Source organism: Anas platyrhynchos, chromosome 1 (assembly GCF_047663525.1).
Source record: "Anas platyrhynchos isolate ZD024472 breed Pekin duck chromosome 1, IASCAAS_PekinDuck_T2T, whole genome shotgun sequence".
Lineage (NCBI taxonomy): Eukaryota > Metazoa > Chordata > Aves > Anseriformes > Anatidae > Anas > Anas platyrhynchos.
The window spans coordinates 95,017,865-95,042,774 of NC_092587.1; the positions used below are offsets into that span (position 1 = coordinate 95,017,865).

A 24,910-nucleotide genomic window follows, 5' to 3' on the forward strand; every position below is an offset into this window, starting at 1 on the left:
ACGTCCCCATAGTTTTCCAGAGCTGAGCCAATAAGCGATGATGTTTTGCCCATCTGTGAGAGCATATTTAAGACAGGGAAAAAAATGCTGCGTCACACAGCAGCTGGGAGAGTGAAGGGAGTGAGGAACAGCCTTGCAGGCACCAAGGTCAGTGTAGAAGGAGGGGGAGAGGTGCTCCAGGCGCCGGAGCAGAAGTCCCCTGCGGCCTGTGGTGAGGACCATGGTGAAGCAGGATGTCCCCCTGCAGCCCATGGAGTACCACGGTGGAGCAGGGTTCCACGCTGCAGCCCGTGGAGGAGACCACGGTGGAGCAGGTGGCCCTGCACCGACGGAGGCTGCCGCCTGTGGAAGACCCCTGCCGGAGCAGATTCCAGGCCGGACCTGTAGCCCGTGGAGAGGAGCCCACGCAGGAGCAGGTGACCTGGCAGGAGCTGCTGCCTGTGGGGGACCCAGGTTGGAGCAGTTTTCTCCTGAGGGATGGACCCCGTGGTACAGACCCATATCTGGAGCAGTTCTGGAAGAGCTGCTGCCTGTGGGAAGCCCACGCCGGATCAGTTCATCAAGGACTGTATCCCGTGGGTGGGACCCCACAGCACAGGGACAAGAGTGACCGAGAAGGAGCGGCAGAGCAGAAGTGCTGTAGACTGACCATAACCCCCATTCCCCCGTTTCCCCTGCGCCGCTCGGGGGGAGGAGGTGGAAGAGGGTGGATGGGTGGGGAAGGTGCTTTTGTTTTCTTTCCTTTGTTTCTCACTTCTCTAGCTTGTTAGTAATGAGCAATAAATCTTACTATCTGTCTTATGCTGAGTCTGTTTTGCCCGTTACAATAATTATTGCATGATTTTCTCGTCCTTATCTCAATCCTTGAGCCCTTTTCACATATTTTCTCCCCATTCCTCTTTGAGGAGGGGGAGTGAGAGAGCGGCTGTGGTGGAGCTCGGCTGCCCACTCGAGCGGAACCACGACAACTAAAGACAACAGTAACTTGTTGGTGAATAGCCAAAGTAGCTGCGCTTAGTTTGACTAGAGACAGAGACATAGTGTCTTATGTTTACAAAGCCTGATGTTACCACATTTATAAATCCTGCCGATTAAAAAAATTCTAAAATTTAGACTGATTTTCCAGCAGAATTCAACAAGTTTAAAACATTACAATTATCTACTTTTTAATAGAAATATTTTATTTGCTTATTATGAATAGCTTTATTTTTTATTTTTTTTATTTATTTTTAATCCAATGAACTGTAATATTAGCAAATATTACATTATTAACAAATATTAACATTATTATATAATATTATTAACAATATTAACAAATATTGACAAATATTAGCAAATAGCTCTAGCAGTAATTACATTCATAATGCCAAGACGGAGCAATGTAAGTGTTCAATCCATTGAGATTTGTATTAAACTATACAATCTACAGTATCATGAGCTGGAAGGGACCCAAAGGGCCCGTAAGGGTCATCTAGGTCAACTCCTAGACAATAGTTATTTTCGTTGCTTTTGAGTTATGGAATAGAGGAACCCAAGACAAAACAAAAATTAAAATAAAATACCATGTCCCTGTTTCAACAGTTTTGACACTAATATTGGGAAGTCAATTTCTACCCAGTGCCACTTAGTTACTTTAGCATAGGCTGATGACATGATTCAACAGAAAACTCTATAACTACAGAGAAAAATGTTTCTTTTAATGTTTAAGATTGGTAGTCCTGATTCAGAGCAGTGCTTCCAGGAATGTATAAAGCACAAGTTTATGTCCCCTTCAGGGCTCGTCAGCATGTGTTCAAAGTTACTGCACTGGAGCCAGGATGTATCTGTCACACAGAGACCACACAGCACCATCAGGTCTGAGGCCAGTGTCACTTTTAATGGGATCATGAGCCTGAAACACTTGTAAAAAAAAGACTCCAAGAAAATTTGCGTGGTTCACTGAGGTCCCTGTGCTGAAGCAGACTGATTTGAAATACTGTCAATGTAAATGCAGACCTAGTATTATTGCCTGAGAAATAGGTTCCTTGGCACTCATAAGATTTAAGATATCTGGGAAAATATTAGCCCATAATTATATAGCTGACAACCTTTTATTTTAATTTGGGTTTTTCTCTCACAGCTACAAACTTCTCCCTGTTACAGCACAACCACAATAACTGGTATTATTATTTTGCAATACCCAGGCGACAAATAAAAAAGCAAAACTAATAATTTTCATGCAATTATAAGAGACTACAATATTTAGGACTGTGAAATTATGTCCTTACCACAAAAAGAGTGCAGGTATGATTCATTTTTATGTCCTCAAGCTTTCAAGAAACAGACTCGAGGTTCTAAAGTCGTATTTCAATGGGAAAAAAAAAAAAAAAAAAAAAAAGGAATAAGAAGAGAAAAATTAGAAGAAAAAACTTCAAACACTTTCTAATACAGCTACAAATCTTTCATAGAAAAGTTTGATTTTTTAAAAATTGAATTAAATATATTTTGGTTACTTAATTGCAGATAGTTATACTTCAATACTACAAACTATGTTTTCACCAAAGTTAGAAAAAACAATGCTGTAAATAATTAAGCAGTGATGATAACATAACAAATATGAACTCTCATATCACTCCTATGATACACATTGAAAGCATTTTCCAAAGAAAATTTCTAAGTAATTTTCTTTATAGTACTATTTCAATCTACATATTTTGAGAGAAACAGAGAGATTTAGCATCAAATAATGAGTTTTATGGTACACACAGAAAAATCTGTAGCAGTCCTTATGGTTTGAAGCAGTTGTGAGCACACTACAAAAATTGTAAAGACAGGAGGTATTTGATCAGCTCCCAACAATAAAATAGTCTCCTCTAAATAAGACACAGTGTACAGAAGAAATTGATTTGATACCAAATAATATTTTATTCTAAGAAAGCATACTTGTGGAACATTTATTTTATGGAATAAGTCCAAACTTCAGGTTTTCCTCTGCAGGCCCAAAGGAACAAGATAAGATGTTAGCAGAACTGCATAGTAAACTGCCTTCCTCTCCCCCTATTTTCAAGAAACAACCAAAGCTCAAACCTTTTTTCACATTGACTGCAAGACTGTTCTTCTATATCTAGTCTAAAGCCTTTCATACTCTCAGAAACGTGCTGAGAGCTAAAAAAGAGCTACTACTAGTAGCTCCCTCTTGTTTTCGTTTGGTCCTGTGAGTCATGATTGATCCTTAAAGCCATGTAACAACTCACCTTTTGTTTGTCTGCTTGTTTGTTATGCAGACCTTAGGATGGCTTCAGTCATTGCTCATCATTTCTTCATTTACGGATGCCATATCAAATCAGACTCATAAGCTTGACAGAGAGTCAGCAACCCTACAGCAAAAGTCTCTGCATTTTATCGTTGATAATGAAAGTATTTCAGAGACAGGAGAATCACAGAGTAGCAGTGTAGTCACAGTAACATAAAAATACTTGTACTTACTGGGACTAGACATCATGGTGCTCCTCCGGCACGTGACTGAATTAGTGGCAGTTCTGCCACTGAACTGGTTTTACAGAGAGACTTTACAATTTGTCTTACATTTTGTGCTTCTTTTGACTACCCATCTTCAGTAACTTTGGGATTAAATTACTTGGCATTCATTAGTTTTCCTTCAGGCATCTCACACATTTAAAGTGACTCATATGCTTAAATACTGTGTTATGCAAAGAGCATAATCAGTGCTTTCTTTTTTAAATGGTAGCCAATATTCCCAACTCCCACATTAATATAGCCCAGTATGGTTAATATCTCCTGCTAGAAATATGCTCTAATGTAAGTATTTTTAAAATATAATGTGTATGCAAAAATAATAATAATAATAATAAAAATCTGCCGTTGTAAAGATGGGATTATTTACCAACAATTAGGAAACTTTTTTTTTTTTGTTCAGAGTCCTTAAATCTTTCCTAAACACAGAGTGGCATTCCAGCAAAGCAAGAAAAAAATTCCTTTCCTTTTGAGAGTCCTTCATTTTGCCATCTGTCTTCATCAGACTTCTCCTGGCCAGAAGCATTTTGAATAATTTATATAATAAAGTCTCTTGGGGAAACCCTCTCTTGGTGTATATTTGGCTTTGAAGCCAGTTTATTGGTGGCATATAGTGAGCCAAATTAGCAGATGATACCTGGAGGGAAATTCTGCTTGTTTCCACAAAGGTCAGTTCAGTAAAGATGGCAATATCTCCCATCAGGCACGTGACTTGGGTACTCAAAGGCACTGCAGTGACAACTTCACTGTTGCCATATGCTCTAGCCATCTGGATTGATTGTATGTGATGGATGTTGTAGAGCACTTTTTTCACTTAGGATTGCTAACTAGGACGGTGCATCTTTTGTAAAAAAAATTGTCATTAATGGAAGATAATATTTAAAGTAGTAACATAAAACCCATTGCATTTACAGTAAAAAGAGATATGAAAGACTTTGTGGTCATTAACTAGATATTGAGCTATTTGTGCATAGTAGCATTGTTAAATGCTGAAAACACAAGATTAGAAATATATCTCAAAATTCAGCCATTTATAGGCTGTAATTTTAATTCACGTCATTAGTTCATAACAAACTCTTCTTGTGGATGTAGGGATTTAAAATGCTGCTGTGGAACAAAATCAAAATCAAGATCCAACTGGAAGGATCTGAATACTGTAAATTCAGATGAGATCAGCAGACTGATTTACAGACTTTTGGTGCATGCTACTACAATCAGCAATTTTTCAGCAGGTTTTTAAGCAGAAAAAAATAAATGGCAGTTTAGTTTGAGGTTAATCCTAGAGGCTTTGGAGAATGTCAACTGATTTGCCCAAAGATGAGCCAGCGGGGAAGAAGACTGGCCTGGCTGAACAGAGAATTGTGGCTTGAGCTTAGGAGGAAAAAGAGGGTTTACAATCTTTGGAAAAGAGGGTGGTCCACTCAGGAGGACTATAAGGATGTTGCGAGGCAGTGCAGGGACAAAATTAGAAAGGCCAAAGCTCATCTGGAGTTCAATCTGGCTACTGCCATCAAAGACAACAAAAAATGTTTTTACAACTACATTAATGCAGAAGGTTGTAGAGAGGTGGGGTTTGGTCTATTCTCCCATGTGCCTGGTGACAGGACAAGGGGAAATGGGCTTAAGTTGCACCAGGGGTGTTTTAGGTTGGATATTAGAAAGAACTTCTTTACTGAGAGGGTTGTGAGGCATTGGAATGGGCTGCCCAGGGAAGTGGTGGAGTCACCATCCCTGGAACTCTTTAAAAGATGTTTATATGTTGAACTTAGCAATATGGTTTAATGGAGGACTTGTTAGTGTTAGGTCAGAGGTTGGACTCAATGATCTTGAGGTCTCTTCCAACTTAGACAATTCTGTGATTCTGTGATATATTTGCATAATTGTGTTTTATAGCTAGAAAACACAGATGTTTTTGTTTTTTTTTTTTATGGAGGTATTTTTAAAAGGATGTAATTTCTGCATTTTTAAGAGCACCTGCTTCCTACACGACAGCTGGATTTATGAGAGACTTCAGGTTTAATAAAGTAATTGAAGAGTTCTTTTAAATATAACTGTGCCATGCATAATCTAAGCTGTTTTTAAAACAAGCATTTGCATGTTTGACAGGTCATCAGTCTGTGGTTCTGATCCCGGTACCATGTATGCCTAATTCTATGGATACATAAAGAAATAGCAATGCAAAGTATACAAATCTAATGATTTGAATGGAAATACTAATGGAAACATAATAAATAAAATTAAAATCCTTCTTCATAAAATTCAAATCCTTCTTCCCCATCATTTGAACAATTAATCAGTCCTCAGAGAAAATTTAGAATATTTTCTGGTGGGCCATTTTTAATACTTTGGACTTCAAACTGATGTCTTCACTAACATTTTCCTCCATTTTCTTTCCTTTCCTTTCCACCCTATACAGACACTCCTATGAGATGTCTGTCTCATAATATTTTGAAATAACTTGAAAAATACTTTAAGGTGGTGTCACAGAAGCCAGATTATACACCACAGGCTCCTAGATTAAGGTTTACTAAACCTGAAATGATTTTTATTAGATTCAAAGCTGCAAAGGCAAAGCCTGTTTTCACAGTGACCAGTCACATATAGGGCAGCAGCCAAACCATCAAGAATTGTGTTTATGTCAGAAATAAGATCCTTGGGCTTATAAAAGCATAAACTCTACAGCAGCCCAATTAGCCTCGGTACCACCAGGCAGTGACATTGTTCTTCCCAGGACAGTGCAATTTTAAGTATCTTTTCTTCTCAGATGATAATCTTTCAAACACAAAATCATCCCCCCCATCCCTCCAAACTGTGTTGTGAAGAGCCAAGAGGTAAATGGATGAATCCAGGAAATCTAAGAGAACACAAACTGTCAATAGCTGGAAGACAACATTTAAACTACCTTTAAATTTTCAGATCATCAGAAGCTGCTCTTAATTCATTGAATACTGCTTTGGAGGGATGCTAGAGGTAGGTTTAATATATGTTAAAGTCTTTGCTATTTCCAAATCAGCATCTGTTTGGAAGAACCTCTGATGCTACAAGTTGCAACCACTCTCTCCAGAAACAATATAAAATGGTCAAATAAGGTGCATTAAAACAGTTAAATATATTTTTTTTCTATACCAAATGCACAATTAAACCTCTGGAAAACAAAAACAAAAACAAAACAAAACAAAAAGCATCATGCATTTGTTTAATAACTTATTTGTTATCTAGAGAACTGAGTATATATACAGGTTTTATTCTGAGAAACGAAACATTTTCTAAAGTAAGTAATCCCTTATAACTGTGTACTACTTAGCCCTCTATGAATATTTATTTTTAAAATGTATTATAAAGTGTAATTTGTAAGTCTAGACAATCTGAATATTCTGGGCCTTGATTTAACAAACTGCTTTAAAATTAAGGATCTTCTTAAGCAAAAAGGAATTCAAGTAGAGAGTGGGAAGAGGCAGGAGTTGTAGCACTGCCTGATGTGCTGTGGAAGTCTGAAACACGCAACTATTCTTTTGGCCTGCCTCCAGCCCTGGCTTTCATATTTGTTATGTATAGGGGCTTGATCAAGAAGCTAGCAGCAACTCAGATTTGTCAAGTTTACTGCAAGTAACTAGCTTATTACTGCAATATCTTTGATAGAAAAATTAATCAACACCCATGTTAGTAAACATTTTTATCTCTCATGGGCATCATTACAGTACTAAAACTCTGGTTTTACAAACACGTACTTTCCAAGTCACAGGTTCCCATGGTGGTGTGCTGTTTGCAAACCAAACCTTTGGTGCTATTAATGAATAGCTTCCTAGGTGGCAGCAGCAACACAGCATCTGCTCATGTGCTAAGAAACATGCCTCCATCCTTCATCTCTCCGTCTTCTAGGGCTTCAGTAGCAGTTTCAGCTTTTTGTATTATTTCCATCTTTTTATAAGTGTTAAAAGATGCATTTTGGTTCAAGGGCCACAGATGTCCCTGAGGAGGACATTTTGGCTGTAAATATCTCCATTCCTATGGCACAAAAGGACCATGGAGAGCAGATGAACCACTATAAATGGTCTTCTGTATTTCTGCTTGCATGAGGTAGTTTCAAAACTCATGTTTTAAAAACATAAATATATATATATAGAATACTATTTGGCTTGAATGATCTCCTGTCAATCTTATTAGATAGCTGTGTGCAGAAATACTTCTAGGAACATGGCATTAGTTCTAACGTCACAACAGTGAAAATTACAGTGAAATATGTAAATATATATCAGCAAACAGTAACCTAATTTAGATGTAGCAGAAGCTGGAGGAAGAAACAAATTAAAACTAAAAACTATAAACCGACAACCGAAGAAAATAAGAAGAAATTGTATGTCTTCAATTTTGTACATCCAATTTTGACAACACATTCCTACACCCCATAGAGCTTTCACTTCAATTGCCAACAGATATCATCTGACAATGTGCATCTCATCTTCACAATTTAATCTCACAGAGAAACTTCATGTGGTTACTGCATGCGTTTATACCACTACATGTGCTTATCTAACTGCCACAATTCTTTAATTTGAGAAGCTATTCTGCTTAATTTATCTTCTCTGAAGACAAAGCTGTAATACAATCTTAACGTCAAAGCAGTTTTAAACACGTACTTCTCAAAATCAAAATAATAATATTTCAAAATAATGTTGAAATTTGATGGCCCAGGAATCAACGAAGAAAATATACTCTGACATTACCAAACTAGTAGGTAAAATAAGTAGAATTTTTCTCCTTCCAACATATATTACACACCCATGTTATTTTTCCCTGTGTGATACACCAATATAATTGAAGATCACAAACCCTCTATCTTCACAACCCTTATGAGGGCTCTTGATTCCTTAGAAGGGAAATGCCAGGTAGTCTATTTTAGGATTTGGCTAGCTGAGCTATGGAGTAAAGCAGAATTCAGAGCATTAGGGCTGATTAGCTTCTGGCTGCTTCTCCTGGCATCCTTGAAGAATCCACAGAAACCCAAAGACAAAGGGAGAAAGCAGGCTGTGCTGAAAAGGGGAAGCATGCTCAAAACATTGGAAAGTAAATCAAAATAGAACTTTAGAAAGAAAAAGGAACACTTTTATTCAAAACTAGTCAATAAATAGCCATATTATATATATATGTACATATATATTGATAAAATGAAATAAATGCAAATGCTTGGTTACACAGTCCTAGGAGATGATGTCCATACATTTATTCAGCTCTTTCATTTTCAAACACTTGAAACTAAGCTGCTATTGGGTTTTATGATATGCTGGACCATTCACAAACATCATACAGTTTCCTCAAGTCAGTTTGCATATTGCACTTCTTTTGGCTAAAATCTCATGTCAAGTATTCCAGATTTGCACTGTGAAGGAGCTGTATTTCATTGTTATTGCCATCCAAAGATGTGCTGTAGAACTTTCCATTGTCTTCACAGACACAAAACAAGACTTCTAAAGATCTCTCTCAAATCGACTCTATTGTAGGAAGCTGCATATGCACACAGGTATGACATTTATCAATTGTGAAGTCAGCTCTGCTGGCCAAAGATTTAAAAAAGCCTTCTAGTGAAAGGCAAATTCAGTTTTTTGACAGAAATCATGTTCAGCCTACATAAGAAAAGCCTTTAATCCGATGCCCAATCATTTTGTTCATCTCTGGGTTTCATTTCAAATATGACTATATCAATCAAATATGATAGCTCTCCTGAACTGCTTCATGTTTGGGAGCCTAAGGGAAGCATCGCATAATGTTGAATGGCTCTCCTCACTAATATGTTGCATTCTTCTTTAGTCTGATTTGCTGGAGCCATAAAAATTTTCATTGACTAAAATAGCCCGTTTATATAGATTGAGTAGCACCAGGGAACAGAAAAGCCTATTTCATGAAAAATAAATCTGATATGAACATAACAGCATCTCAATGGGTTTTATAAAGATTCATTTTAACCAGATGATTTAACAGAGTGAGTGGGAAATAGGTGGAGAAAGGGGAAAGAGATAAGAGAGAAGAAGGGAAATAAAGTATTTAGCTGACTAAATGGTAACACGAAAGAAATTCAAGAAGCCTTGGAAAGAAGACTGGGGCACATAGGCTTATTGAATGCAAGAGATCAATCAGCAGGTATAACTTCCTTCCAAGAAGCCTTAAAACTGTACTCACTTGTACACAGTCATACTCTTCAGGAACTGTTCCCAATGGCATATTGCTCATTGCTCGTTGCTTGCTCATTTAATATTATTTTCCTTGCTTTATAAGCCATGTTCAGCTACAAGCACGTTATGCTTCATGTAATTACCTTGATGGTTTCTCTTCTTTCCCTCATCTGAAATGAAGCAAGATGATTAACTAGTTGCACTAATTCATAATTGATTGTGATATACAGAAAATAAATAAAACCCAGGTTTTGGTCTGGAATGTATCCCTGGAGTCCATGCTTCTACGGATTCTGCCATAACTGCTACAGCATCATGAGTCCTGTTGGCCTCTAGGTCCTGACATCTTCTTCACACTAAAACCAGCATTTTCCTATCATATTTGATATCAGAAAGTGGCTTTTCCTGTCACCCCAAAGTAACACAGATTGTCAATAAGCCTAACTTGTTTAATTCCCAAAATTCATTGGCAGAGGCAAGTATATTCAGAGTAGTTCCCTTCAACTACTTCTATTACTGTTTTATTCAAAAGGAAATACCTGAACTCTGAATACCAGTTGCGGTGCTTTTGATAATAAGCTAGAAAAATGATCAGTATACTGACCTTCAAAGTCACATACTTTCTGTTTTAAGGGTTTCTGCTTACCATAAATAAAATAAATGCTATTTTATTACTTTAAGTATGTATATCATGAGTGTTGTTTTTTTTTTTTTTTTTTTTTTTTTTTTTAATGAGCTCACTTTAGAAAGCTCTTTTCAGGTTACTTCACTAACTTATTATGGTCCTTAAGGAAAAAGAATGAATCTCTAATCCTGTAAATTCTGATATAAGCAACAGATTTTATGCCCATAATTTGTACCATCATGATAGATGGAATTGCACATAAACAGACCATGAATTATTTGGATTTATTTTTTCAGGATTAACAACAGAGAGAAATACAGATACTCATACCTGAATTCTGAATTTGATGTGCAAAAAAATTAAAGTGACTAGATGTCGAGATAAGTAGAGCTGATACTGAACGGTACAGAGTTTGTTATTTATCTTTGTTAACCAAAGTCCTAAACCTAGAATCATCTCCCTCTTTCTTCCTTTCCCTCGCCTCTCCTCTCCTCGCCTCGCCTCGCCTCGCCTCTCCTCCCTTTAATCTCTAAATGACTTTTCGTTCACCATATATACATTTGCTGAAATGTAAGCAAAAGCATGTGGGGAGTTGAATACAAGTATTTTCTGTAAATGATGCTTATGACATCGATACTGAGGTTTCCTTAAAAAAAATAAAAGTCCCCTTTGTTATCTTTGAAGCAGGGCAAGAAGGATTAATATGAAAAAGACAATATAACTTAACAAAAGAGTCTCAGAATGGAGAAGTAAAATATGTCATGCTTTCAGTTAACAAAAGTCCAAAATCACAGATAAGTTTGTATCGTGTTGTCAATGTCATGGATTCTGAAGTTTTATAAAAATAATCCTGATTTATCTGAAATCTATTCTCTTTGAGGGGAAAAAAATACCATTATCCCTGTTTTAAAGATAAACAGATCTAGAGAAAAATCAAGGGAGCTTAAGTGACTCATGCAAAGCCACAGAAGAAATTAATGTCAGAGTGAAACTAATATCTAGATGGTGCCAAAACACTATTTAAGCATGTACTCTTAGCTTAAAATCTCCATCTTCCAGAGAATGACAAGATATGCTATCCATTGTGAAATGCATCCAGCTCACAGACTTTCATTTAATGTTAGTTTGAAGTGTTAGCTGCAGTATTATGATAGCTCTTATAAAAACACTGCTGTGCACAAGGAATCCCAGATATGACATTTGATCAAAGCTGACTGTCACAATGAAGATCTGTTCCTTTTTGCACAGTGGAAAGGCATTTGTAACAAGATTTTTGATGGCCACCTGGAGGTTTAACTAAATGATTTCTTTTGAGTCTTCTGTCATGATTTTCACCCTTAGTATCTCCATTACTAGGAGCAAAAGAAATATGTAAAATAGATTAGTAGAATGCCAGAGGATAAATGGAGAGCATCCTTAAGGAAAGAAAGGTTCTTGGAGAAACTTAGGTGCTCTAGTCTGCAAGAGAAGTCTGTTGATTAAAAAAATAAATAAATGATGTAGTCATATAAACATAACTACCTATAGATATTCACAAAATCTATGCATCTGACAGTGACTGATGGTATCTTTCAGAGAAAACAATGCATTGTTATTTGTGGTATGGACAGAAAGCCACAGAGCATTTAAATATTTGCTATAGCTGCTGTAATTAACCCCAAACCCAAACTTCCATCAGCAACAGAATTAAAATATTTATTACTGCATAATGGTACTTCCTGCTCATTTAGAGTAGCCTAAAGCTATCAGAACATTTTTAGACCTATTCCTCATAGCTTTCAAGACTCCTTCCTCAAAAATATTCCATTAAGCTAAACCTGAGCTAGTAACTCAAGGCCCATAGACAATCCATTTACAGGCAGGTAATGACCATTCAAGCTTGTTTCAAGATGAGCCAGGAAAGAACATATTCAAGTAAAGGAAAGCCAGTGACTCTAGAGCAACCATTTTCAATATCCTGCTCTGCTGCAGTTATTTTGTGTTATCAGCATAGCCACCATACTCCAGCTCTGCCAGGTATTTAGGCCGATCAAAATCATGATGGAGCCAGCAGCAGTTAGGCAGCTTCATGTGTTAGTTCTCCTTATTGATACCATGGGAATAACAACACCTGTGCACCTCATAGACATATTCTGTGGATAAATAAATCTTGGAAAGTTCAGCTGGTCAGATATTAGAGCTACAGAGAGAAAGCTAGGCCACAAAACAGATGATGTCATTATCAGCCACTTGGGCCGTTTCTTACAAAGTCCAGCAATATCAGCATGAAACATGGATTCCATAACTTCTTGCCAGCCAAGTGCCATTTGTTCAATGTGACCCCTTGTCCATATCTTCATGGAGTGCAGACGGGCTACAGTGGCACACCAGAGGGACATGGGTGAGGTGAGGATGACTACTGCAAAGTCAGGGATGTCACTGTTTATAATTGCTCAGCAGCACAGCCTCTTTCCTATCACATGATTAGAGAGTCCAGTATAGGTGGACACTAAGTGAAAATAAATATTGTGACAGAATTTAAAGCACAAATTTTACTTGAGAACTGTGTTGTTGATGGCTGAAATTTTCTGTCATGATGATGACATGAATTATTCACGTCCCCAGCAGTGAAAGAAGATAGCTTTCATAGAAAATCTTTAGGGCATGTGGAAGAACAAACTGAATTTTCATCATCTATCCACCTCCCACAGTTACAAGACACAGAAGGGAGAAGGGTGGCTTAATGAATGATTGTGTATTTTGATCAGCAAAGAAAAATGTATATTCACTTTCTCACAATACATATATATTACTATACGCCTCTAAAAATAATGTCAGTACTTAGAATATGTCATTTTCAAACAGGTTTGTGGAGTCACAGATCTTCCTACTCTGAAGTTTGTGATATGCAATGTTATTCTGCACAGTTTGTGCAGAATTTGTAAGCTGTGAAAAAAACCTTCAATGGAAAAAGCATGTTAGCCAAGACCTTGAGTCCAAAATAAGCTGTTGAACCTCTTTGGACTGATGGCCAATTCAGACATATCAATTATGCACTGGATCTTGTCAGCAGTAGTGAGAATGTGCACTACCTTAAATATAGGGCACAAAGATGAGTTTGTGAATGCTGGTCTTACACTGTGCACCAACTTGACATTGAGTATCGTCGGTTTCACAGAGAAATTAAGCATTGTAAAGAGAAATCAGTGATGGACTAATGATAAAAGTGCCTTACAGACATCTTTGAACTAACCTTCTCCAAGAGTCACCAATCCTCCTCTCTACTGAAGAGGAATCAGGCTGTTCATCAGTATTACATCCAAACAAGAATTTAGAATAACTAGAGTACATGAAACCAGGTCCTCATTACGCAGTGACATAAGATACACTTTTATAAGACATATTTCTCTTCTATATAAATATTTAATAGATTCATCTTTCTCCAGACATCTAGACCTAAAGGTAAAATGGTTCATATTCTCTTGTTCCCAGTTGGAAAGGACAGAACAAAAGTGATCCTGCACCCCATGACTTGAAAAGGACAAAGTTTTGCTGGTTTTCAAAGGAAGACCAGTTTAGCTTCAAACTGTTGAGCTATGTTTGGAAAAGAAGGAGCAACAATCTGACAGTAGTAAATGAAAACTACACACTTAAGGAAGCATAGGGCATACCAATTTAGTTTATTTATTTATTTATTTTACTTTTTCAAAAGCTACAGTAAGAGACAAATGCCTTTAAAAATGTTCTATAAAGGAAGACTTATTTTCCCACATTAGAGTGCAAATTAAACTTTGCCCTGCAGTGGCACTCTTTAGAAAGGTGTAAGAAATGTCCAACCAAGTAGGCAGTGAACTGAACATTACCAAGGGCTTTAAATATGTTTCACAAGTCCCATATGGTGAGAAAAGCTCTCCTGACAACACTTGTAAGAGACAGATGCTGAAAGAAACAAGTACAGATAGGATGTCTGATCCTGCAGTCCTCACATGGGGAAAACTCCCTTTGAAGTCCATAGGAATGTGAGCAAGGATTGTAATTTTTATCACTATTCTGACATCCTCTATCATACATCTAATTTCTAAGCATTTTTTTTCCATTTGAGAGGCTAATTCTCATCTTTCTTCCCTCTTTATAGCAGTTTCCCCTTCACTAGTGATTTTTAACCCAATTCAGCTGCCTATGTGATGCAACCAGATCATTCAGTACCTGTCATTTCATTATGAAAGGGAAATCTATGCAGAGAGATGTGTTACAATTTAAAGGTAGCATTTGTACTTCAGAAGGCTCAGACTCAGATTCATGCTCATCTGAGAATCACAGAATCACATAATTGTCTGGGTTGGAAGAGACCTCAAGATCATCGAGTCCAACCTCTGACCTAACACTAACAAGTCCTCCACTAAACCATATCACTAAGTTCAACATCTAAATGTCTTTTAAAGACTTCCAGGGATGGTGACTCCACCACTTCCCTGGGCAGCCCATTCCAATGCCTCACAACCCTCTCAGTCAAGAAGTTCTTCCTAATATCCAACCTAAAACACCCCTGGTGCAACTTAAGCCCATTCCCCCTTGTCCTGTCACCAGGCACGTGGGAGAAAAGACCAACCCTCACCTTGCTACAGCCTCCTTTAATGTACTTATAAAGAGTGATAAGGTCACCCCTGAGCCTCCTTTTCTCCAGGCTGAACAAACCCAGCTCCCTCAGCTGCTCCTCACAGGACTTGTTCTCCAGACCCCTCACCAGCTTCGTCGCCCTTCTCTGGACTCCCTCAAGCACCTCAATGTCCTTCTTGTAGCAAGGGGCCCAAAACTGAACACAGTACTCGAGGTGTGGCCTCACCAGAGCTGAGTACAGGGGGACAATCACTTCCCTACACCTGCTGGCCATACTGTTTCTTATGCAAGCCAGGATGCTGTTGGCCTCTTTGGCCACCTGAGCACACTGCTGGCTCATATTCAGCCGACTATCAACCATCACTCCCAGGTCCTTCTCTGCCTGGCAGCTCTCCAACCACTCATCTCCCAGCCTGTAGCTCTGCTTGGGTTTATTGCACCCCAGGTGCAGGACCCGGCACTTGGCCTTGTTGAGCTTCATACAGTTGACCTCAGCCCATTGGTCCAGCCTATCCAGATCCTCCTGCAGAGCCTTCCTACCCTCAAGCAGATCGACACACACACCTAATTTGGTGTGATCTGCAAAATTACTGAGGGTGCACTTGATCCCCTCATCCAGATCATCGATAAAGATATTAAAGAGGACTGGCCCCAGTACCGAGCCCTGGGGGATGCCACTAGTGACCTGCCTCCAACTGGATTTGACTCCATTCACCACAGCTCTTTGGGCCCGGCTATCCAGTCAGTTTTTAACCCAACGAAGCATACACCAGTCCAGTTTCTTGAGGAGAATGCTGTGGGAAACGGAGTCAAAAGCCTTACTGAAGTCAAGGTAGACCACATCCACAGCCTTTCCCTCATCTACCAAGCACGTCACTTTGTCATAGAAGGAGATCAGGTTTGTCAAGCAGGACCTGCCTTTCATAAACCCATGCTGACTGGGCCTGATCACCTGGTTGCCCTGTAAGCGCCACATGATGACACTCAAGATTATCTGCTCCATGAGTTTCCCTGGCACTGAGGTCAAACTGACAGGCCTATAGTTCCCCGGGTCTGCCCTCCAGCCCTTCTTGTAGATAGGCGTCACGTTTGCTAGCCGCCAGTCGACTGGGATGTCCCCCAGTAGCCAGGACTGCTGATAAATGATGGTAAGCGGCTTGGCCAGCTCCTCGGCAATTTCTCTCAGTATTCTTGGGTGGATCCCATCTGGCCCCATCGACTTGCATACATCCAAGCACCATAGCAGGTCACCAACCATTTCCTCATGGATAGTGAGGGCCACATTCTGCTCCCCATCCCCTTCCACTAGGTCATGGTACTGGGTATCCAGAGAGCAGCTGGTTTTGCCGCTAAAGACTGGAAGCACAACACAGCCCAGCACAACACATTCAAAAGACATGATGGTAAACTGAATGCACCACTCACAATTTTGATTTCAAGGGCTAAAAATTAATAGAAGACTTTTAATTTTCTATCTCTAAAAAGATTTAGAAAGATTTAAATAGATTTACTTTCTTAAGTAGAAAGATTTCACTTTATCCAGAATACTGTGCACAGAAGTTTGCACAAAGCAAACTGAAAAAAAAAAAAGCTGAGGAAAAGAACATCTTAGTTTTCCTACTGCTTCTGCCATTCCTCCCATTTCAGTTTCTGACTCTTGCCCCTTGAAGAAAATATCCCCTCTCTATTCAGGATCTGCAGATTTGAATTTTCCCAAGTAATAGGCCTTTCCTTTCCTTTCCTTTCCTTTCCTTTCCTTTCCTTTCCTTTCCTTTCCTTTCCTTTCCTTTCCTTTCCTTTCCTTTCCTTTCCTTTCCTTTCCTTTCCTTTCCTTTCCTTTCCTTTCCTTTCCTTTCCTTTCCTTTCCTTTCCTTTCCTTTCCTTTCCTTTCCTTTCCTTTCCTTTCCTTCTCTGAAAACTGTTGCCATGGGAGGGGTTGCAGAAGGGGAAGAGGAAGAAGACAAAGGTTCAGGCACTTATTCTTTTCTTCTTTAAGTCAGTGATTAGAGATCTCATCCTGGATGCAGATGAGCTGAGCCCAGTTGATATGTCTGCCTAAGAGAATCTCAGCAGGTACCTGCCATGTGCCAGGAGAGGACTTGAACAAGGAGAACATATTTTTGTGCAGTGACTACTACTGTGGGCAGGTTCTGAGGATCCCTATCACATCAGGTCCTCTGACAATACAGAAAAAGGAACATCAAGCTTATAGATCTTGACAGATTCAGAGATTAACTTGGTACTGAGCTTCCCAGCCTAATCAGGAGTTGCGGAATCATGGACTTTACTTTCACCTTATCTGTCTAGAAGTGGATTTTTTAGTCTTAGAAAATAACATTAAACTCTGAAAACTGCAGTCCATTGTCTTGGAGTAGGTGGTGGTAGCAAAGCAGGAATTTTTAACACTATGGACGTGGAATTTTAGCTTTTGTGAATCTGTGCTCTCATAAGGTACAAGGTCTCAGGAAACATTAGATTCATTCTACTCTGATTAGCTTCTGTAATGAAGTCCAAGGTCCCCAACTTGATTATCTCTAGATATCACGGTAGACTTAATAAAATATTTTTAATCCAAATGCTGATATAGTGTTGATTATATTTAATCAATGAACAAATAAAAGAACACTCTTTATTGAATAAAATAATACATATAGAAATACTTATGCTTATTTTAAAAGGCATTCATTTTCCACTGTCAGTATTAAAAATAACACTGAAAAGAGAATGAATCTTTATAATTCCTTACAATTAACATTTTAAAGGACATCCCCAGACTACAAGATCAGGATGGTACATCCCATTGTCCTACAAAACAGGAGTATAGGTTTGTGGAGTAGTTTTTTTGCTTTTTGTTATTGTTGTTGTTACCATAACTATTGCTGTTGCTATTGCTATTCCAATTACTTTTATGATTATAATATATTTATTTATTTTAAGAGAGTCTTACTCTGGTAAAATAACTTCCCTGAATTTATCTGTTTTTGTTTGAACAGTATCTACCTTTAAAATACTATAGTTATGATAATCAACATCACTCTTCTATTGTTTATAGCTCTTCCCTTGTACTAAAGGGAAAGATGTCAAATCAGATTTTTTTTTTTTTTTTTTTTCCTGAAAAAAAAAAAACAGATTTTTCCAGGAAAGGAGAAAACGTATTTGGATTGAGTGAGTATCTGTTATTTTTTTGCTCACACTCAGAATTTCTTTCCCATTAAAATGCACTCTTTCCAGATTTATGGGTTAAACAAAACACACAGCAATTGTAGTCTGAGTTTCAAGTGCTTGATAAAATGGGGACTTTGGAGTGATACTTTATAAATTCTTTTTCTAATATAGATGCAATTATTAGAAGTTCTGAAGATGTTATTGAGGTAGTTTCAGCTCAAGCTGATTTGAAATGCATCTCCAAATGAGTAGGTTTATATCAAAAACTGTAAAGAATATGAGGTAAATTTAGCAATTTTGCTAAAATGCCAATTAAACATGCTAATTTTGCTAAGTTATTGGTCTACTATAGACTATAAATATGAATTAGAATCAGGCTGGTCAGTCTTACATACAGATGGGAAAAAAAAAAAAGTCCTTGCTCCATTGCAAACAGTTGGGATTGACTTCCTAATATTCACAATGGGCAGGAAAATAAATTAGATAATATTGAATTCAACTTAAATGACATTTCAGTGCAATATACAAACAGCATGAGGCCTCAAAAAGTCAGAAATATTCAACATTTGTATAATTTTCTTTTTCAGTAAAAGTTGTTATTTTTTTTCTTTGATGGCTGTTGAGTAACAACAAGCTACAAAAATAATTCTGAGCTCCATTTTCTAACATGTAGTCTTCTTGTTTGAAGTTTTTATGTTTGAGTGAAGGGAAAACTACTTTAAACTGTGAAAATAACCAAAATGTTTTGAACTCATTAATAACGTGCTGATTATGGAAAATTGAAAAATACGTCTCAAAATTTGACAAGAAAAACAAGCTTTAAAGTGCTGAAAGTTTTTCCTATCTGAGTTAGCCATTGTCTATTTTGTAATTTCAGTGTTCTCTTAAAAACAACTCACCCTATACTGGGACAAATTTTATACAAGACCCTTGCTGAGTGTTTTCTGCAAGATAAATGAGTTAGGTTAGTACTACATCTGCTATAAATAGATGAATCTGTCTAGTTCCTCTCTTCAATAAAATTAACATGCCTTGTCCATCACCATATTCTAGTTTATCTAGGAAAATATTCAGTGTATGCTACATATTGTTCAATAAAAGCAAACAAAAAGTACAACCAAGCAGAAGCCTTTTACCTTCAGGGTTCCCACATAACTTTTTAGAAAAATTACTGAAAACATAACCTTACAGGAAACAATGTATGCATTTTGCCAACTTTCTTCCAGAAAACATATGGTATTTGTACCATGTCACAGTTGGTGAAAGATTAAACTTTCCGGTAGTTCTTGTTAAGAGAAATTGTCTGTCACAGCCAGATGTTATGCTGATATTGGCTTAGAAAAGGAGATTCAGTTTTAGAGGAGATGATTCTATTTTGGTTCATTAGATAGAACTGATGTCCATTGGATCACAAAAGACCTGGTCCACACAGATCATATCTGCTAAGTAATTATTAATCTATCATTTATTAATTATTAATAATTAATTCTAAATTCATTCCTTCAGTTGGCAGAGAAAAATTTGTGTCAGTTTTGCTTTTATATCAAATTTTGAATGTATATATGTGGGAAAGTCACATGCCAAGTCATAAGTTTGCCTTGATTCTAGTCCTTGGTTATAAAAACAAACAAACAAACAAACAAACAAACAAACAAACAAACTTTTATTTGGTTCCATCTCATTCATCAATCTCAAAAGTCACATTTCAAAAAGCAATGTTCAGGGTGCATATTCAGAATGCCTAGACACCAAATGAAGAACAGTTTTAAATAAATCATTCCAGAAAATATTTGGAAGTTAATATGTAAAATTCATCAAATAAGCCCTCATCAAAAGTCTTTAGAAATAATAAAATAACATAGATTTTAGCAAAACATTTTTCTTGTGTGTTCAACTAGTCAAGTTGTGTTCCTAATTTATTACTGATCCAATGGGTCATTTTATAATTTACACCTTGGCAGGATGCATGTATTACCAGCAGATTGCTACAAGAATACATAGAGAGCTAAGACAATTATTTTTTGTGTGTTGTTTTTTTCCAGTTTGAAAAATGAAATAGTAATGTGAAGGCTGTGGTACAGACCACTGGGGCTTGTGTGAAACTCATGGGACATGTTACACTGCTGAGGCACATAAAGACTTTTGAAGGGGTTAAAGACTGTGAGGATAGTGTTAGAGGCCTATGTAGAGCAGAAGAAACTAACATCTATGCTATCTGCTGAATGTGGTCTCCCTTCTCAGGACTGTGTGGGCTTTGTCTATGTCGGGAAGGGGCAGGTGAGCTCATTTACTTTTTTTTTTTTTTTAAAAAAAAAAAAAAAAAAAAGAACCACACCTACCCAAAGATCCCCCAGAATCCCAGGAGTGGACAAGATTTTTTGAGTCATGGAATAAGGATCCCAAAACAAAATAGAGAGATGTTATTTGAAATTAGTAAATACCCCTTAAATACACAAACCTGAAAAATAGCTTTCTTACTTTCAGAGTTGGCAGGTCACTATCTGGATCAGGGTTCTCCCTTACCATCACCCTTGGGATATTGTGACACCATCCCGAGACTGGAGCACTGCAACGTCCCCTGTGTGACATAAAGGACATAAATCAACAATATTTCCTTGATTAAAGAGGTTGGAAAACACTTGGTCAATGTTTTTGAAGGTTGTAAAAAACAACAACAAAATTTCACTGTGTTGTTTCAAAAAAAAATGTAAATTGTAAACAGCAGTTTTGACTAATTTCATGTAAAAGAGGTGTTTGTGGCAGAGCTCCAGACATCTGATTCCAATGTACAGTCCCTTCTAAACACAACATTATGCTTTATGACTAATATTTATACTTAAATCAGGAGACTAGTTGCCTAGGGTTTGGTCAAACAAATCTTTTCTTACCAACTTCTTGACTTCCATGAAAATGTAGAAGGAGAAATAATGACTCATCATTTGGAAGCATGTTGTGTTGTGGTCTTTTCAACATGGTTGGAGTAAATAACTGCAAAAATAAAACAGTAGCAAGAAGGTCAGACAAAGTCAGCCATCAGATTTATCTTCACTAACTATATTGGTGATGGGATTTACGACTTGAATCTTTTTTATAAACACATGATTACTTCAAATAATAGAATATAGATATGATTTTGAAGCTTGATGGGAAATAACTACGCAATATCACCATTTTCTGGAACATGCTTTTAAGAACTCTGAATTTAATTCTAGTTTTTACTGAGTGACTGAAATCTTTAAGAAAAAAATAATTGTTTCCTTTCATAAAATAGTACCTGTGAGCTCTGTCAATTTTACTGCTCCCGTCTTGGTCTCTGGCAGCTGCAAGCACTCCATATAAAGTCACCCTTTTGTTATCATTGCTTTTGAACTCAAGAAAAATTCATTTCTCCATTATCTGTTGAAGTATATCTTCTTTGTGTGTTTGTTTTTTGTTGTGTTTTTTTTTTTGTTTTGTTTTTCCTTTTTTTCCTTTTAACTGAAAGATTATAATTGCATTTTCATTTATTCTACTTTTAAAAACTGTAACATTTGTTTCAGATATCTACTTTCAAACAGCTAATTACATTTTTTACATTCAAAAGTCTTTTTTTCTACTATAGGTCTATTTTTATAAACTGTAAACTCTCTTCTTATGGCAATGAGGTTTATGAGTGATTAACTCTGGGGAAAATATATACTTGTGGTTGTCATCTTAGGTATTGGACACGGATATGTTACTTCTGATTTACAGAAGTAGGTAATGATGTAATAATATGAACCTAAGAATCTCCTATTCTTCCTTTTTTTCTTTTGTTTAGGAATTCTATTCAAATAAAACCAAGTGGAGACTGACAAGTGGAGGCTTACTATAAAACTTCTCTGATTGTTATCGTTAGATAAAATTCATTTTAAATATACGTTTAGTAGATACATAGGAACAATGAAAAAAAGCAAAGGGAATATTTTTTTATTACCTCACTGATGCAAGTTTTGTTTTATTTTATTTTATTTTATTTTATTTTATTTTATTTTATTTTATTTTATTTTATTTATTTTATTTTATTTTATTTTATTTTATTTTATTTTATTTTATTTTATTTTTCTTCCATTAGTGAATTGTTATTCACTCTTCATATTTTATTCCTTACAAAAAATGTAAGAAACAATACAGAAAGCAATCTGGACATTCTTTACTATCAGTACTGTTGATCTTGAGCAGACAACAGTAATAGTGGCAGTTATTTCTTAAATCATATTAGTATTTCAATGACTTTACAGGTATTTCCTCTACAAAATGCACATTGCTGGTAAATTACTTCTAAATAATGGTATACTTATTGTGTAGATGTGCAATTACATAATAAAACAGACTTAAGTACATTGGTAGCCCAGCATAACCAAGAAGAACACTGATAAATAACCCTCTTAGCCTTCCAAGGATGAGCCTGGAGATTCTGGTGAAAATTACACTGACTGTTTAGAGGAGTGATACATCATTCTTTCAAGGGAGTGTTTCTCTACAACTCTTTTCTTTCTCCATAACCAAGTGGCACATAAAATCTTTTGCAGACCTTCAACAGCACTGTGTGGAGACAATATACATCTGGAGAGAGAGACAGATGAAAGGCTGAGCCCTGTCCACATGCAATTTGTGCCTTCAGGTTAAGATTTTCCCTGGAAGAAAGGGGAATGTGTTCCTTGTGAATGTGCACTTGATGCAGTTCGTCATTAAAGAATCATGGCTGAACATCGTGCATGGAATAGATTTGCTTTCTAATTTTCTAATGACAAAAGCTCTGGCACATGTAACAATATATTTAACTATAACAGCCATTTAGCTGAGTATGGAGACACTCCTGGTTTTGATTTTTTTTTTTTTTTTTTTTTTTGTTGTTGTTAATAAAAGTACATGCATATAGTTCAAAATCAGTATCAAATAGTATCAAACATCTTTTTAATCTTATGACCTATATTTGCATTTCTGATACAGGGAGCATGAACTAAATTGCCTAATAACATTGTAGTAATTTAATGCAGTATGCTACAATATTAATAAAGTGCATATCATACTATTATAGCGATTAACTTAAATTCTAATAAAGTTGTGTCATTAAGAAGAGTGTTCTACATTATGTAATTGGTTCTTCCTCTGTTATAAAAATTATCTTTTCAAATACAAAGAATTATATTAAAAATAAAGCTCCAATTTAATGAATGCATAAGTCTTTAACTTTCAAATATATTCTGCAAAGGGCTAATTTCTCAACAGTAATCTAAAACTGATGAAGTATCTGTTTCAGCTTTGCTGTCAGAAGACAAGGGAAAGTCAGGGTTTATGCTCTTGACTGTGTTCTGATTTCAGAAAAGCAGAGAACGATTATCCTGTTACATGAATACTGGTTGCATATATTAATAATGACTCCATAGGATGCTGCAACAAATTTTGATTTTAGGTACTCAGGTATATTTTCAAAAATGTTTTAGAACCTTATTTAGGCATCTCCCGAGTAAGAAAGAAAATAGGCTTGTCTTACAAGAACAAAAGAGGGAGACAGCACACCTAGGTGCTTGCGTTAGAAACGAAAATAGTAAGAAAACTGTATTCCCTGCAATCTGTATATACTCTATTGCAGACCACATCAGTTGTTAGTCTGACTTGTGAAGCTAGAACTGGTTTATATTATGAACAATAAATTAATATTTATATATAAACATTTAATTTTTATTTCAGAGTAGCATTCTGGCTAGCATCTTATTTGAGTCAGGGTATGTATGTGTACAACCAAACAAATTTTAACTGACTTCACATTGCAAGGAGATGCTAAGTCCACCTGCAATGTCAGTGTTCCTTATTTTAATGAAAATAGTTCAAACTCAAGTAAGAAAAGAATGTGAATTAGAATAAATTTACAGAACACAGGTATTTTTCATCTGCTCACTAAGTATAAAACTATAACTCATTGGGAAAATGTGTAATAATATCAATATTAACAATAATAATAAATTAAATGCATTGTGTATCAGTTGGTTGCTCACTTCGAAAGTAATGAATAAAACCAAGCCAATATGGTTTGTAAAAGAGAACTGTAATGATAGGCCACACTTTCCAACTGTTGTGAGGGTGGCTGGTTCATTTACTCTCTTTAAATGACTTAATATTTGATGAAGCCTGCAGCTATTTAGGGTTAATAGATTTTCATTATTCCATTATGCTTCTGTGAACTGAAAAGGTTTCAATATAAGTAAGCTAAGAATTATTCACAGATGTTCTCAGCCGAAGATGACTTCCTCATCTCTTTCCTCACCACTTTTCTGCAACAAATAAAATAATATACAGAACTGTCCCCTGCCAATGAGAAAGACTTTGGGCTTCCGATTGATGAACTTTTGCTTTTCTTTAAAGCATGAACTCCAAAGAAAGTAGTTGCATATAAAATCTAAACACCTACACACTTCATAGAATCATAGAATCATAGAATATCCTGAGTTGGAAGGGACCCTTAAGGATCATCAAGTCCAACTCAAGCAGAAGATATCTTCCTTTTGACTGAATATATAGTTTATTTATTTTCCCATGTTGAGAAAAAAAAATCAACAAATGATTCTTGCATTTTAATCCAAATTGAACAAGATTCAACATTTTGTTCAATACTGTTTTGCAGGTGGTGACATTGTAGGATTTGGTGTATTTATAGGTAGGATTATCCAGAACTTTTGAGATATATGATTGTCAATGAACTGTACTACACAAGGAAATCAACTATATCTTCTTCCTTATTCAGAATTACTTGTTTTATCTCTTTTACTCAGTGTGAAGTGGATTTTTTTTCAGCATGAATGTAATGCTTAAATATCCATACTTT

General features: G+C 36.5%; 1 long non-coding RNA gene across 1 annotated transcript in view; it reads right to left on the bottom strand.

Moving 5' to 3' along the window:
* Positions 1-8,681: 8,681 nt before the first annotated feature.
* The window catches only part of LOC110352361 (uncharacterized), a 134,567-nt gene continuing 118,338 nt past the window's right edge, over positions 8,682-24,910 (bottom strand). The window contains exons 4-6 of the long non-coding RNA XR_003494775.3: positions 20,955-21,054; positions 20,545-20,644; positions 8,682-9,850 (exon numbers count right to left, since the gene is read on the bottom strand). This is a non-coding gene — a long non-coding RNA (uncharacterized lncRNA). The remainder of the gene's footprint in view (positions 9,851-20,544; positions 20,645-20,954; positions 21,055-24,910) is intronic.